This window comes from Phalacrocorax carbo (assembly GCF_963921805.1).
Source record: "Phalacrocorax carbo chromosome W unlocalized genomic scaffold, bPhaCar2.1 SUPER_W_unloc_2, whole genome shotgun sequence".
Lineage (NCBI taxonomy): Eukaryota > Metazoa > Chordata > Aves > Suliformes > Phalacrocoracidae > Phalacrocorax > Phalacrocorax carbo.
Window position 1 is genome coordinate 1,531,778 of NW_026990253.1, and position 17,555 is coordinate 1,549,332.

Consider the following 17,555-nt stretch of genomic DNA (forward strand, 5'->3'; position numbering starts at 1 on the left):
GCCTCCCTGTCCATGGAAGATGAGCAAAGTACAGCAGTGATGGAATGATGACTGACTCGGTATGCAGCAACCCAACGCCACTCACACCATCTCTCCCACCCTGAAAGACTGGTATGACAGATGGAGCCAAGAGTCATGGACTGGGTGAACTCAATGGACATTTTAATGGACATTTTACAGGGAAGGTCCATAGACTAAGGGAAATGTCTGTGTATTATGTTAAATGATGGGAAGGGGAGGGGTGGTGTTTGGTAACGTTGCATTGGATGGTATGGGACCTGGGCATGGTGTAAATGGTATGGACTAAGGGGTGGAGAATGTGCTGGTTTTGGCTGATAAGGGGTTAATTTTCTTCACTGTAATACCTGTGGTGGTCAGGGACCTTTCCAGATTCCCATGCTCTGCCGCGTGGGCAGGAAGCTGGGAGGGTTGGGGCCACAGCCGGGGCAGCTGACCCCGACTTGCCAATGGGATGTTCATTCCATACCATGTGACACCACGACCAGTATATTAATAGTGGCAGTTGTGGTGGGCAGTAGTTGTGGCTCAGGGACTGGTGGTGTTGGGTTGGTGGGTGTTGAGTGGGTGTGTTGTGTGGTTTGTTTTAGTGGTTCATTCCCCTGCCCCAGGTTTTTGTGCTTCTCATTGTTTTCCTTTCCATTGTATTTTTGTTATTGTTTTATTTTAATTATTAAACTGTTCTTATCCCAACCCACGAGCATTACCCTTCTGATTCTCTCCCTCAACCCACCGGTGGGGGAGTGAGCGAGTGGCTGTGTGGGGCTGAGTTGCTGGCTAGACCACATCATTTCTGCTTTGGACTTAATATGAAAACAATGTTGATAATGCACTTGCTTTGGTTGTTTCTGGGTAGTTCTTGTACTTGTCAAGGACTTCTCTAGCTTCCCATGCTCTGCTGGGTGCACAAGAAGCCAAACTGGCCAAAGGGTTATTCCATATCATGTAATGTCATGCCCAGTATGTTAACTGAGAGGAGCTGACCTGGGGAGGGAAGGAGCAATCGCGGCTTGGGGACTGGCACTGTCAGTCGGTGGGTATTGAGTGGTTGTATCAGTGGTGTTTCTGTTTTTTTTCCTTTTTCTGTTTTAATTTTTATTATTATTATAATCAATATTTGCATTATTACTTTATTCTAATTATTAAACTGTTCTTATCTCAATCCACAAGTTTTTTTCTTTTGCTCTTCTGATTCTCTCCCCCATCCCACAGTGGTGTCGGGAGTGAGTGAGCAGCTACGTGGTGTTTAGTTGCTGACTGGGGCTGAACCATGACAGTACATTTTGGCGCCCAACGTGGGGCAATAATGGTTGAGATAATAACAGTTGCTGGTCACAGCATAGACACTGTTCTCAATATTAGTTTATCTGATCTGCACCATGCTCTTGTATTTGCTGTGTCTGTTAAGGATTGGTGTTGGTTTTTGTGGTCTGCTGTGCTCTGCAGTGATTAGTGATGTTTTGCCTAGGAGAGTGGTTTTTAAAACACTGGTGTTGAGCATTATCAGTTACTTGGGTCTTGCATGGAAGCTGTTACTGTACTTCGGCTACCATCTCATGGAGACAATTAGCAATTATACCTCTTCCTCTGAGAGGTTTTTTATGGAGGAAACACAGAACGGCACCTTAGCTACCATCTTCTATAATGCCCCCTCCTTCATTACAACAACTTTTCAGTATCTTGAACGTCCTTGGGTAGTTAATATATATCTGCTGGTATTGCTTTGGCAGACAGTGTCAGTTCTGTCTAAGGTTAATAAGCAATTTAAGAATATCATCCAGAGATCTGCCCCAAGGCTCAATTGTTACGAGTGCCAGGGCATGTGGGATAGCATGGGCAAATACCTAGGGCAGTGGGCACCCCCAGTGTTTTGGAGCTTTACCCCTGCACAAGTGCAGAATCCTGAAAAATTAATATAATATTTGGTGGAAGTATGTTGTCACCCAGGCAATTCGAGAGAGATACAAATCACTGCAATGTGCTGGGGCCTGGCCCATGCCTATCAAGCTCGACCTTCTTCAGTGCTGGTGATGGGGGACCAACAACTCCTCCACCCTTTTCCTTCTCCCCTTTCCCTAGCACTCTCTCCATCGCACGTTATCCCCCTCCCTGCCCGCCCCTTTTGCTCCGTCTCGCTCCCTCTTTCCGCTCCTGCCTTCGCGTTTCCTGTCTGGGAGGAGCAGGTTTCGCCTTGCGACGCCACCGTCCCTCAGTGGCTGCGGCAAGCGTCACGGCGGCGGCTCTCTCAATGTCAGCGATTCTGAGACATCTTGTCGCGGCGAGTGGGGTTGTCGCGGCCCGCCTGTAGCCGGCCAGGTAACGGGTACCGCGGGCGCTCCGCCGGACGGGTAGCCGGTACCGCCGCAGCGAGGAGCCCGCCGCGCTCCCGAGGAGCCTGATCCGGGCCTAGGGCTTTGCTGCGGCCGCCTCGAGCGCTGGGCCGGCCTCCACCGCGAACGGAGGGCGGCCGGGCTGCCAGCGGGTGCCTGGCCGAGGCCTTCCTCTGGGGTTGTCCGTGTCTGTCTCGGGCTGTCCTTGCTGTCTTCCTCGTTGTGACCGCCCGCCCGGAGACCTTGCGGCGCTCGGAGGCCGGGAGCTGGTCGAAACGGCAGAGGAGCCCTGGCGTGATGAGCAGCGTTTGCTCCGTAGCCAGGGAGCCGGAGGCGGCGATGGCTCCTTCCAACGCCACCACGATCTTCCCAGAGATTTACTCCCCTTTGCCCTTTTCTGTACCCTGTAGCTTTTCCTCTCCTTTCCCTCCCCAAGTTCTGTTACTTTTTTCAGGGGATACCTAGTTGCTCTTTCTGCTCTTTACTCCTGGAAATAATGCTAGAAATTGCTTTATAATTTTTGGTGGTGCTTTGTTGTTTGTTTTTTTCAGTGCAGAGACCTGTGCTGAAAGTCCAATACATGACCCAACCTGTAACTGAAGATGTGTGCATGTGTTCTCTTCTGTGCATGTTGCAGGACTTAAGTTTTTGTAAGATTCCCTTCTAGTCAGGAGGAAAAAATATAGTTCAATGGCATTTACTGTGATTTGGAGGGTTTCCTTTTCTGTGCTACTTAAATCTTTAAATATAAACATGTATAAAAGATAATTTCAGTAGTTTTTTTTATCTGGGGGTTTTATATGTATCTATATTAAAAACTATACATACAGAAAGCTATATGTACACACATATACAAAGAAAGGAGGACTACAGCCGTATTATTTTTTCCCCCACTTCTTATGCTCTGTCCCATTGGTTACTGCTGCTTTTTCCCCTCTTAAAATGGCACCTGTTTTATAGTGATGAAAATTAATCCTCAGTCTCATAAAAATGCTTTGGAATCTGTGAATATGAAGTTAGGACTTCCTCTATGCTAATGCAGAAACTTACTGTTCATGTTTGCTTGTTTCTACCCTTCTTTTAGTCCTCTCTGGTGTTAACACAGCTGTTGTCTGTGCCATGTGGTAAATTTGATCAGTCAACTGATTAAGGTTAAAAATAATTTTGTTTGTTTTAAAGTTGTACCACTCTACCTTTTAAGCAGTCCTTCCAGAACAAATAGTAGGATTTAGCAGGTGTGGGAATGAACAGCATGAAGATGTGAGGTAAAGACTCTTAAGTTGGCATTTTTTCCAGGAAATTTTTTATTTTAAATAGTGCCCCAGATTCCTTCCCTGCCACAGAGAGAGACTGAAGTATTCATGTCCCTTAATATTTTCAATAAGAGGGAAGTTGGAGATATTTGCCTGAGGGGGACTGGAGCTTACGTTTCGCATTCCTTAGGAGAATGGCCTGATCATAAATCTGCAGGTTTCTTGGAGAAGAGGCACTATGAGTCTCTCTTATTTAAAGTTTTATACCTTTGCAATCATTGCATATTGGAAGAGTGAGAATAAAATTTTCCTTGGAACAAGGAGAAGATGTTTCAGAATAAGTAGTTTTGGCAGAATGAAGGAATAGTTAAGGTTGTCATTCATTGCATATTTTTTTTCAAATAATTATTTTCTTGATGAAGTAGGCACTGAAACTTCTCTCTCCTTTTTTCAGTTACTGTTTTATACTAAAAATATTGTTAAGCAGCCTCTGCAGTCTCCCTACTTGGAAGGGAGAATCAAGATGCATAATTTAAGAAAAGGATTAATGGCTCTAAGTTTTAAATTCAGGATGTCTTCCTGCAGCTCATAGTGAGGTTATAAAATTAGATAGAGGTGCAAGAGAGAAAGTGTATCTCTTGCTTCCAGTATAATAAATTTCAGTAGACTGGTATATGCCTCAAAGCTTAGTAATATCAAAGTCCCATTTTTAGCTTCAGTATCTAACGTCTCATTTTGTAAAACAGGGATAAAGGAACTTCCCTGCCTCACAGAATTGTGAATGGTCTTATGATACAAGCCACTTAGGCTTGTTTTCCAGTTATAATGATCAGCAACTATCCAAAAGCCTACTTTGAGAAGCTGGTGGTTTGCAACATATCTTGCAACTGGATATATAGATCCTGTGATGCTGGCTTCCTTGCAGGAAAGCATTTTGGCAGATATGGTTTGGTGCAAGTAACTTCTTTGTTACAGCAAGTTCAGAGCATATTTAAAGTCTTTGTGTATCTAATTTATTATTGGAGTAATCCATGTATTTGTCAATCTGTAGAAAGAATGCACTGTACCTGTATGCAAGATATGAGTTTTAAAGTAAATATAGGTGTTAGGATTACTAACAATAAAAGATAACACTGTTCTTAGATGACTGAAGAAGATGCTGGAATTGTCAACTGTGAGGGCATTTAAATGATTCTTCTGTCACTTCAGCACTGTACTTTTTGTTTACTCAGATTAAGAGTAAGGTTTGGTCTAGTTTGGTACAACTTTGTTAAATTACATTTTCAAGTTGTTTGCCTAAATTATGTTATGAGAGTAATAGAGCTTATTGTTTCATCACTGTAGGATTAAAGTTAAAACCTTCAAGCAGTAGTTTTATTTGTAGTGGGTTTTTTTGCATGTGAAACTTCTGATAGTTCTTCAGTTTTCAGAACTTCAATTACAGAATAATATAGCTGCCCTCTGATTTTGAAGAGTTCCCAAGATCACTTTCCAATAGTCACAAGAGAGACTCTATACCGATTTCCATGAGTTATACTTGATTCTTACAAATATTATGACTTCCTCTAATGCGAAGATTAAATTAATCAGTGCATGTTTAAGCACTTCAGAAATACGCGTGCCCAAGTTGCTTGATGATTCTGAACTGGTGACTGGTAACACAACAAGAAAATAAGCGTTCAGCCCTAAGTTAAGAGAACATGCAGTAGTGTTTCTGATATCTTCAGGAAGTTCTGTGTGCCTAGTTTAAATCACTGAAGCAGCGGTTATTGAGTCCATCATTCTTCTGTTTAGTGATGAGCCTAATAGACCATCAGCAGATGGCTTGAGCTTATACAGAAAGTAGAAGTGCCTCTTTTGCTTAGATAGCAGTTTTGAAGTTTTCATGCTGTAAGAACTGTCAAGGTTTCAGGAGCTTGAAATTAGGTTGAACGTGCTGTTTGAGTTTGACCTTTTTGGGAAGAAAGATGCACCTTGTTTGTTTGTCTTACCTAATTAATTCAAATTTTACCTCTTAGTTATCTTCAGCCAAACTTTGATTAAAGGGTATAATTTAAATAATACAGTTACATTTCTTCAAGTTTCATGTGAATAGGAGGAAAGCAGAGGAAGGGACTCTTAAATGTCTTAATCTTGGGAAAGATTGCAGTGTTTCCTTGCAGTAGAAAATATGTGTAGGCAGAGCTGGGAAAAAAGAACTTCAAACAAATTTCTACTGAACTGGGAATCAGCTATTTATTCCAAAATCACTTAGTAGTTCATAGGGTCCCTTTATTTCACAAGGTATCGTAGTCAGGATACAAAGATACTAATTTCTGTTGCAGAAACAGAGTATTTTGTGTGTGCAGGTGTAATACCTGGCCATGCAGTCCCTACATTTCACAATAATAGATTGTTCTTGTCACTTTTCAGTGATAGATGATGGTGCTAGCCAGTATGACATTTTTCTCAGGTTTGGAATAAGTAGTACGTTGTAGCAGTCTTATTTTTTATTATATCATCCACCTGTAGTGTGTCTGCTGTTCTCATATGCTGTGCAAGATAACATACGTGTGGTGTTGTCAGGTTCAGACACATCAGAAGCTTTCATTTTCTTTAATAAAAAAAATGTAGTTAACTTCATTTACCTTAATCAAAATTAATTCCAGTGGCTAACTGTGCCTGCAGACACTACCTGGAATAAAACCTCAAGATAAGACCAAGGAAAAAAGTTCTTTGAGGCCTTGCTGTATAAGTGGTGTTTATACATAATTTCATTTTGGTTATTCATAGGAGAAAAAGACCTTTTAAAATACGTATTTAACTTTAATTTTACAGTTTTATCTTGAATATCTAGTTTGTTTTTAACGCATATCAGAAAAAGTACAGTGAATCAGACTTTATTACAACACAATGGTACAACTGTAAACTGAAACGTAAAATAAAGCTCCAGGGAGTTTCTTGATCATAAGATTGTGGTGATATGAAGGTTTAGAGCACGCTAAAGGTGAAAGATGCAGAGAGACAAACGGACCTAGCAAGTGGAAAAAAAGATGAGAAACACTGCAGTTTGTATGCTTAACGAGGACAAGATTAAAAACAAGGCTCCAGGCAGCAGTGAGTGTTCATCTGATCTTGCAGATAGCTTGAAGCAGTAGTTTGGGAGAAGTAGATGTTTCATATATCCAAGTGTATAATTCATTTAAAACCCGTTCCCTTTGACTCTGTCCACACTGTTCAAATAATGATTGGCTGGATAAGAGAGGGTCTAGCAGCCAAATCTTGCGTATTCACTGTGACTGAAAGCATCATCAGTGGTTATTTTTTATTTTCACGTCTTTTGATGATGATCTGGTGTCTGGCTCCCATGATGGAAGGCCCTCTTGTCCCATCAGTTTCACGTGCTTTGAGAGAGAAAGGAGGAGATTTCTGTCAAGTAGGATGACTTGAGTCCTTTTGCAGTACTTTATGTAGGATCTCAAAGTTGCTAATCCATCACTACTTGCTTCTGTCCTGTAAGAGCTGATGGGCCAACAACATAGTCTTATTCATGACTGGTGTGTTGTTTGTGGATATGCACCTTTATTACTTGGTCAGAGTGGCTCCAGTAAACCAGAATGGTGTTTTTGATTTCCTGCTTTTGGCTTCCCTGTTTGGCATTATGGGAAGTAGGGTGTAGGAGTGCTCCCCGTTTCCTTTAAAATGAAAAGAGGAAGCTTTAGAAAGGCCCCATGGAAGAAAGAAAATGTTGGATGTAATGAAGCATTAGGATGTTGCTGTCAAAGTGAAGAATTCTGTCACAGATTAGAAAAATGAAAAAGTGAAAACTACCATGTATCATGTAGTTCAGCCTTCTAATGCACCACTTGTCTCCTAGGGAGCTAAGATCAAGATCATTCTTGTTCTTAAATTTGTATGGGATTCCCATGATGTTTCTTAAAGTTCAGGTAGTTTCAGTATTGGTCCGTGTGAGGAAGAAGATGGGTAGAAAGATGCGAAAGTAAGAGGGGAAAAGAGGTTGGGAAAGTCAAAGTTTGAGAACGGGGGCAAGGGAGGGATGTGTTGTTCTGGAAATGGCTGTTTTTCTAATGTTGTTGCAGAAAACTAAATAGAACAGGAGGTGATGACAGCAAAATGTTCCTGATGAGACTTATTAAATTGCTGCTCATTATTTGGCATATAACTTGGAGTGATGTATTTTAATTGCATTTTGTTCCTTCACTTTTGGAGTTAGAAACTCAAAAGGGGAGGAATGACAGCCTTTTTAGCAAGAGAAGGTTTAATAGAGAGGAGGAGGACATTTAAGGTATGTTTATATTGAAAGATAACCAGTAAATAAGCAGTGTTCTTGCTTCTGCACTAGAACAGCTGAAAGCTTCTCTTACCACCTCCGTGGCAACTAGTCATTGTGGGCTCAAAACTCCAGGTTACTTACCTAAAGTCTGACATATCTTGATATAGATTGATAGAATTGATATGGATCTTGATATGGATTGATAGAAAGATTATGAAATGCCATATGGATACATGGAGAAGGGAATTTGAATGCCAGCTGTCAATAGATACAATCAAACCGATGTTAAAATAAATTTTGCTTTAGTGGTGGTGGTTTAATATATACTGTTTAGCATGTTTAACTTATACTGGAAAAATACTACTTTTTGGGTTACAAAAATGACCTTGATGTTGCTTTAACGTAGGTTTGAGTATTATGATTCAGTTAACCATGTTATTCCGCTATACATCTCAGCTTGATGCATATTTATATATGATTAGAAAAGCCCAGAAGACAGTTGAGCTGGGTTGTATTTCTGACTGATAGGAACTGTCACATTCAAAGCTGTTTTTCACAAAAACAGACAGTATCAAAATGCACAAGTGAGATTCAGAAGTTAAGTTCCAAAACCCAAAGTAACTTGAGAATTTAATTGATACCATCTACCTCAATAACATGCTGCTTTGGCCTTTCACTCACAACTAGACATGAGCAAAATCAGTATCTGGGGTTTCTTTTTTTTTTTTTTTTTTTGAGGAAATAAATACAGATCAAATAAGCAGTAAGCAGTAGGAATTATTAGACCAGTGTATAGCTCTGTGTATTAGACCAATGTAATAGGTCTCCCCTGTGGCACTGTGGGAAATCTCACCTGTTAAGCATATGTTGATGAATGGTGAGGATGGAAACACTAATTACATTAATATGGTTGGTATTTTTAACTTTGAGCTGCATTCTCAATTTTGAATGTTGCTTTTGCTGACATCTTTTTATAACTTATTCTGTGGACAAATAATCTGCTTAGTATGGTAATAATTTATAATCATCCTCAACCTTGTGACTGTTTCTGTAAATTTTTAATTTTTTTTTTTTAAGGAGTCTGTGAACTGTGCTTAAGCACACTTGAAAACAGTGTAAGGCGTAAGGTAAATTTCTGGACATATAAAAGCAATGTCACTACTCAGTTCTGTCTGGGAGTAGCACACAGTCTTGTTCATAGTTATGTTTTATGAAATTCTTTGTAATGCAGGAAAATATCTGTTCCTGAACTTGTGCATTTTTGGTTCTTTAAAAATGAACCATGTCTTCCCACCTCTTTTAAATTTTTTTTTTTAATTCATTGTCATTACCATAGGGCCTGAAATTAAATGTTTAGAATTCTGAGAAAAAGAAGAAATTAAAGATATCCCACTCTCCCAGAAGCTATTGATTTTTCTGCTGTTGATGAAATTGTTGTAGAATAAATTGACTGTTGTGAGAGACTGAAATGGTGAGGGGCTTATAGAGTTAGCAGGGAAGCTTGAACCTGCTCACAAATAGTTTAAAAAAACTCCAACTTTTTTTAAAAAATCATCTTTTATACTAACAGTTTCAGTAAATTTGTATAATCCTTAAGAGCTTATTGTTTAATACATTTTATTCATGTGCATGTTTTAATTCTCATGACAATACAGTGGATTTTGATATGCTTTTTAACTTTTTTGTAAGAATTTGATTATGAGTGTGTTACAAAATACACCTCCAAACTGTCTTAAGATCACATCCTTTACTGTTTCTAATGATATTGTTAAGCTAGCAGGAGGCAAGTTGAACAGTTAACATTACCTTCTTTATAACGCATATTTCCTAAGAAATGAATGGCATACCTCTGTCTTGAGTTTCAAAGTGCAGTTGTTCCCTCCTGGCCAGTATAAAAGTATGTTTAGGTACAATTTTGTTAACAAGCCACTTCCTAGCTGCAGTAATTTGTGTCTGTCTTAATCTTCCCTTGACCTGTGAATATATACTCAATATGTATATTGAGTGCAAGAGAGACCACCTATTCAAACTGGATCCTCGCAAATCCATGGGCCCGGATGCGATGCACCTGCTAGTGCTGAGGGAGCTGGCGGATGGCTGAAAAACAAGTGCACATATATTGCATGCACTTGATGAAACTGAGTTTGATAGGAATTAATGACTAGCAAAGTGTCAGGGAACAGCAAGGGCTGGCTGCTCCTGAAGTGAAGGCAAGCTGGAAGCTGAAGGTGATCCCAGCAGGGACAGTGCCCTTGCTGACCAGGGCACAGTCCCACAGCATTTATACATGAGGAGAGCTGGGTGATGGTAATAGGGTCCATTGACAGTCCCAGGCACAGCAAAGTTATGAGCTAGGTCCAGGGTCCATCCAGGGAGTCCAGTCAGGAGCAAAAGGAACCAGAGATAGGTTTGGAGACAAACTGCAACGTGTGTCTGAAGTCCATCTTGGCAATAGGGTCTAAACAGGACTGGAGTCACACTGAAGCTTGGGTGAGGGGTCTAGCCAGGTTTGGAGACAGGAGCCAGAGCCAGGGCTGGAGACAGTATACTTAATGATATTGCTCAGGCAAGGACTGAAGACCCAGAGCTGAGCTTAAATGGAGCTTCAGGGCCACAGGCAGTGTACGTTCATGGAGGCCCTGGGTGAGGCTGGTCAGGTCTATTACGACCTATTAGTGCCCTCAGGGCCCTGACTCATGGTCTGACAGAGTTTGTCTTCAGACTGTTAATATTACAGCATAAACTGACTTGAAAACGCAAATTATATTCTTGCATGTAAGATGGCACCATTGGTATATCTTCTGTGCATGTAACTCAGTAGGCAAAGAATTACTGACATATCATGGGGATTGTTCCACTCAGAGGTGCGTGAAATGGAGGAGTTGGAAATATCTCAGCAAAGGAATGATGTGGACAGGCAGAAGAAGAAAAAAAGGGCTGTGGTGTGATTAAGGTGTGTGATATACTGGAGAGTAGCAAAGGTACCTGATAACTGGAATGGCAACAGTTCAAAGAGGAGTTGAGGACAAAAGCTTGGTGTCATTGTGCTGGTTTTGGCTGAGAAGGGGTTAATTCTCCTCACCATGGGGGGTCGGCTACCTTTCTAGCATCCCTCACTCTGCCGCATGGCGGGGGGGCTGGGAGGGGCAGGGCCATGGTGGGGGCGGCTGACCCCGACTGGCCAATGGCATGTTCATTCCATACCATGTGACACCATGACCAGTATATTAAGGGGGGCAGTTTGTGGCTCGGGAGCGGCGGGTCGGCGGGAGGTGAGCGGCTTTGTCACGTGCAGTTTGTTTCGGCGGTTTGTTCCCCTCCCCCCCCCCCCCGGGGCTTTGCACCTCTCGTTGTTCTCCTTTCCATTGCATTTCTGTTGTTTCTTTTAATTTTAATTATTAAACTGTTCTTATCCCAACCCACGAGCATTACCCTTCTGATTCTCTCCCCCATCTACCGGTGGGGGAGTGAGTGAGTGACTGTGTGGGGCTGAGCTGCTGGCTAAACCATGACAGTCAGGAAGGGAATTGAAGAGTACGGTGGCTTAGGTAAGGCGAAGTTGACAAAGCAAGGGTGAAATAAAATGATCTGCAATATTAGCTAGATTATCCTATTCTCATCTAGAGCAACTACTAAGAGCATACAGTTCTGAAAAGTGACTTGCTTCTGTATGTTCTGTTCCATTTGTGAGGCATTATGGCTGTCTCTAAGTGGCTTTTACAAAGTACTACAAACATAAATGGATAGCTCTTAAATACAGTTTTTCATAGCTGCCCAAGAATTGAGGCTTACTAGACAAATAGATTCATTGATTCCTGTGAACTGTTATAAACCAAGATGTAGTTTTCCAGTAACACTTTAAAGGATTCTTTTTTGTACTATAGTTCAAAGTTTACAGTTGAAATGTTTGAGGTCATTAAATAAGAAGGAACTTGCCTTAATTTATAGGTCATGTTTTATAGACCTTGCTATCACCTTAGATTATTAGAATAAGTATTACTTAAATCTGTAAGCTCAGTTGAATAGAAAGGCTAAATCAAGAGGAAAGGACTGTACTATGCCATAAAACAGTTTGCAAACACAGTGAAATCTTTAGTCTTTTTTTCTTTTTTTCTTTTACATGATTTTAAAGGCTCTGTTCAAAACGCATAGACTTCCCTAAGACAGAGGTGGGTTGTGGAATGTTAGTTTTGTTCCTCTCAGTTTTGGAATGAAACCCTTTTACTTTTGTTGCTCTTACTATAAAGAGAGCATAGTTTTTAGTTATTGACTAGTTATATGAATGCCTGAATGTGTATGTGTGGGGAGAAATTTCACATTTAGAAAGCGCAAACAGAGCAAATAAGTCACCTGTGTATTTTGTCTTTACTCCCTACGTAACTGTTGTGGTGTAGCCAGTAACTCAGCCCCACACAGTCGCTTGCTCACTCCCCAACCAGTGGGATGGGGGAGAGAATCAGAAGGGTAAAGCTTGTGGGTTGAAATAAGAACAGTTTAATAATTGAAATAAAAAAAAAAACACAACAACAAAAATGCAATGGAAAGGAGAACGAGAGGTGCAAAACCCGGGGGGGGGGGGGGAGGAATGAACCACCGAAACAAACTGCACGTGACACAGCTGCTCACTGCCCGCCGACCTGATGCTGCGCCGCTCCCGAGCTGCAACTGCCCCCCTTAATATACTGGTCATGGTGTCACATGGTATGGAATGAACATCCCGTTGACCAGTTGGGGTCAGCTGCCCCAGCTGTGGCCCTGCCTCTCCCAGCCTCCTGCCAACGACGTGGCAGAGCGTGGGAAGCTGGAAAAAGGTCCCTGACCACCACAGGTACTACAGTGAAGAGAATTAACCCCTTCTCAGCCAAAACCAGCACAGTAATTTTTCCCTCTTCCTTTTTAGCTTTATTAGGCTTTCTAACTAGATAACATAAAATTCAGTTGAAGGTTGATATGGGCTGTGCAGCATTTCTAGTATTATTTGCCTTTTGGCTGACTTGCCTACAAGAGGTTTCTACTGGTCCATGGGGAATCTGCTATTCTCAGATTGTGATTTGAGGTTAATTTCTAAGACTATATCTTCTGGTTTGGAGAGTAGCATGTAATTGCTGATCAGCAACTGTAGAGATGGCAGTAGTTCAGAGCTCCTCTGTCACCTGACAGCAGGGTCTTAAAAATCATATAGTCTTTTGCTGTAAAAGTGATACACCAGATCTCCTTTCATAATGAGTTTCATGATTTTTGCTACAAAAATATTTAAGTAATTTGGGGTCATTTTATTCTTAACATGTTAAGCTGCTCTCTCGAAAGTGTTTCTAGTCTGTTCACTGCTATCTGGGATAGGCCATTGGCATACTTTGAGTCTCATGCATATGTGACTTGAACCCAAGCTGGCTCTGGATTTTTGCCCAAACTATTCCTCAGCTCAAGCTGTTTTCATTGTGTGTATGCTTGCGCCATGCATGTACCCATCTAATTAATGCTCCTACAAGGCATAGCTCTCAAAAGCATGGTGGAGATGCCTGCATAGCTTTGCAGGAGTAGGTTGAGCCTTGCCTGTGCTTACTGTCTGGCCATTGTGGAGCCTTCTGAAGGGCTCCCTTGCTCTTTGTTGTGTGCCTGGTGGCATTAGCTCAAATAAATGGCCAGAGGGCAACTCAAATGGGCCCGGTTTGGGTCAGAGGCAGTGCAGGCCTGGCACTAAGTCAGAGCTAACTTTCCTCATTCCTTGTTGACCCTATGAAAGCTGTTTTAATGAGTGAAACTGATGGTGGGCAACTCAAGCCATGGGTTAACAGAGCTGACTTTTGTCCTGGGGACTTAACTGGGGTGCCAGGAGTGGCTATAGTGCTCTGGTCCTATGGTAGTTCTGGAAGGGACTACAGCTGTCTTTGCATAGTGCTGTGGTTCAATGGATAGCTTGGCTGTCTGTAGATATGTTAATAGCATTTCCTTATCAATTGGATAATTCAAGTAGAACCTAAAATAACTAAAATTTGACTGTTTCCTACTTAATAAAGTATTTACTACTTTGAAAGTTAACTAATTTAATATTTTTAAAGGCAGATGAACTTAATACTTAGCTTTGAAGATACACGCTGTTACAAGCCACAAGTCAAATGCTAAAAGTTATTTTCTTGTTTATTCAGTATATTTAGAAGACCAGTGCTTCTTTTCATAATGCAGATTTACCTAACAGAAAAGCACAATCAGTTCCTGCCCTGTTTTCCAAACCCACACCTGGTGTGTCTATATATATTTGTATATGAACCTTTTAGCAAGTAGAAGCAGTGTTTTTATATTTCTATTTCAATTTTGATCTTTTTTTGCCACTTAATACAGACATTTCAGTAGTTTAGATTAAATAAATTGGTATTCCTTTCATCCATTCAGAAACATAATTTACTGTGTTTATAATTTAACATCATTTTGTAGGCAAAGGAAAAATTATGATGTGCCAGTATTGTCTGAGAATGTAACTATAAATAGGCAACTTGCTTCTCCTCCAAACCAAAAAGTTACTCATGCAGTTTATCCTACAAAATAGAACTACATGGTTTCCAGAGGCAGTGTTTGGCATTATATTCCATATTTTGTTTATGTTGGGTTGTTGTAAGAATAGTAAATGTATCCTGGTAAAAATAAAATACCATTGACTAATAAGTCATTGTGACTTTAATTACAATAGTAAATCTACTACCAAGGAAGTATTATCTCACTGTATTTAAGTTCATCTCTCACAAGTTCAAATTTACAAGCTGTCTTCATAAAAATGCATTATATTGGGGCTGAATACCATGATCTGTACTGTATCTGACATGATATAACAGGCAGTCATTAATGTCTGTATTTTATATGAAAGAACATTATACTAATTTGACTTTAGTCTACTTAATTGCAGCATGTGACTAGGTTGGCTGCTCTGGAAGTTCTGAGCTGGCAGTTTTTCCATGTTCTTTTTGATCAGAATTTCAATGTTTTGTCAAGCTTATGTTATTCCTGATAAATGCCAAAATATTTAAAAAGTTGGGTTTCTAGGAATGATTGTCTGTTCAGTGTATTGAATGAAGTGTTCAGTAAAGCTTCTGCATATATTTATATGCACACCTACTGTTGTTCTGGTCATTCAGTATCAGAATACTTAAAACTTCACGAGGCACATGAGATTTTCTTCAAGACTTTGTTTCATCTCTGTGTTGTGATCTGATTACCTGTGCTGTGATATCTGGTTTTAATATATCTCCAATAGTTGACCAAAAAGGGGTGCTAATATATCGAAGTCAAATGTGTTGAATAAAGATGTTAAGAAGCGTTTTTTCATGCAATGAATTAAAAAAAATCCAGGTACTAACTTAGATTGGGTAAATATACAACACCCGGATGCAAAAACTTGTAACGTGCCAGTAACAACGTTGCCCTTTATGGACGGCAAATTCATGCCTTGTAAATCTTGCTGCTTTTCACCTTCCACTAGGCTTGTGGGGGGTTCTTCGTGACATTTTCAGAGGCTCTGTAGCAGATATTCTCCTCTGTAAGACTTCAATGTATTTTTCAACTTATGTGATTAAACAAAAGCATATGGGGGTAAGCATGGGTTATTTAGCAGATATTTAAGAAGATCAAAGTTGTTGAATTTTAGAGATTGAATACAGATATTCAAAATTACCAAGATAAATGTTTGTCAGATGCCTCAATTTCCTTCATCCAGTGTAGCTGTACGCTTCTACGGGAGAACTTATCTTGGGCCGCATATCTCCGGGACACAGGGCTCTACCCACCCTGGGGACAGTGATGCACAGACATCAATATGATGGATACAAAATGTCCGTTTATTTAGCTGCGTCACATGCTTATATAGCTCTTGCGCTTCCTGTTCCTGCCACTCCTATGGGGAGGAGTCTATCTTTCCATCACAGCCCGTAATCTTCCGGTCGCCGATCCCTGTCTATTCCCCTACAATCCAGATATCACAAAAGACTTCTGCTGTCCAGTTTTTTACTGTTTGGTTTCTCCAGTTTAACAGAACTAGTTAATGGCATCAACAAAGCAGGGGCCTCTAATGTAGGAGGGGAAGAGGAGACATAAGAATGTCCCCTGAAACAAGGAACACTGTTACGTCCTTATCCCACAGTGGGATAAGATGGCCAAGAGATCTGAAACTGGTGTAAATATTGTAGCGAGGACAGGACAACTTAAAATGGCTTCTCAGTGGACCCCTCTGTTTGCATAGCAGAGATGCAGAACCCATTTATGACTTCACTGGAAGGGGGGGAGTACATGCTTCTCATGGAAGACACACATCTGGTTAGATGATCACATGATTTGTTTTTCCAAGATATGCAAAACCTATATAAATTTTTGAACTCTACAAATTCACATTTTCACTAGTAATCATTCTTAATTCATTCCATGTTACTGAGCTAACGTAAGATTATTTTTACAAGTATTTAAAAAGAAGACCATGTAGTTAAGTCTTTGCCAAGATTTTACTCTTGTCTCTCCGCTCAGTATAAAAGAAATTTAGATTTACTGTGAGATTCTACAATAACAAGTTGTAGCCGTGACCCAGTCTGGATGCAATGTTCAGGTCTATAATGCCTCTCTCAAGAACTGTGCACTGTGGAAGAAAAAGTGACCTTAACCTTTTAAAAATTCCTAACACTGTGTCGTGGTTCAGCCCCAGCTGGCAACTAAACACCATACAGCCACTCGCGCATTCCCCCCACCTCTGTGGAATGGGGGAAAGAAGTGGAAGGATCTTTTTCAGTTGGAGTATAGCGGGCTTTAGACCCTCTGTATCCCTGACTCCAAAACCCTAGGGGGTCGACCTCGGCTCTCCCCTGGCGCTTTCTGCCAGAGGCTCCAGGTAGGGCCATTCTCCCCAGCTGCCGTGTAGAGCACATTATTTACATCTTGTCCTGCCCGGACTGGCCCAAGAGCTACTGCATGAACTATTTCCTGTTTAATTTGTTCACAGGCCTGTTGTTGCTCAGGGCCACATTTGAAATCATTCTTCTTCTGGGTCACTTGATAGAGAGGGCCAACAATCAGACTGTAATTTGGAAGATGCATTCTCCAAAAACCCACAATGCCCAAGAAAGCTTGTGTTTCCTTTTTGTTGGTTGGTGGAGACATGGCTGCTATTTTGTTGATCACATCCATTGGGATCTGACGATGTCCATCTTGCCATTTGATTCCTCAGAACTGGATCTCTTGTGCGGGTCCCTACCCCTTACTTTGTTTTATGGCAAAACCAGCTTTCAGAAGGATTTGGACTATTTTCTCTCCTTTCTCAAAAACTTCTTCTGCTGTGTTGCCCCACACAATGATGTCATCAATGTATTGAAGGTGTTCGGGAGCTTCTCCCTGTTCCAGTACAGTCTGAATCAGTCCATGGCAAATGGTAGGACTGTGTTTCCACCCCTGGGGCAGTCGATTCCAGGTGTACTGGACGCCCCTCCATGTGAAAGCAAACTGTTGCCTGCACTCTGCTGCTAAATAGATTGAGAAGAATGCATTAGCAATATCAATTGTGGCATACCACTTGGCTGCCTTTAACTCCAGTTCATATTGATATTCTACCATATCCGGCACAGCAACACTCAATGGTGGAGTGACTTCATTCAGGCCATGATAGTCTACTGTTAGCCTCCCCTCTCCATTACACTTCGGCACTGGCCATAT

The 17,555-nt window shown here is 41.1% G+C and overlaps 1 long non-coding RNA gene across 3 annotated transcripts in view; it reads left to right on the top strand.

Annotated features, from left to right (window-relative positions):
* Window positions 1-2,201: 2,201 nt before the first annotated feature.
* Window positions 2,202-17,555, top strand: part of LOC135310842 (uncharacterized) — a 64,184-nt gene continuing 48,830 nt past the window's right edge. For all 3 annotated transcript variants that reach the window (XR_010370823.1, XR_010370822.1, XR_010370821.1), the window contains exon 1: window positions 2,202-2,334. This is a non-coding gene — a long non-coding RNA (uncharacterized LOC135310842). The remainder of the gene's footprint in view (window positions 2,335-17,555) is intronic.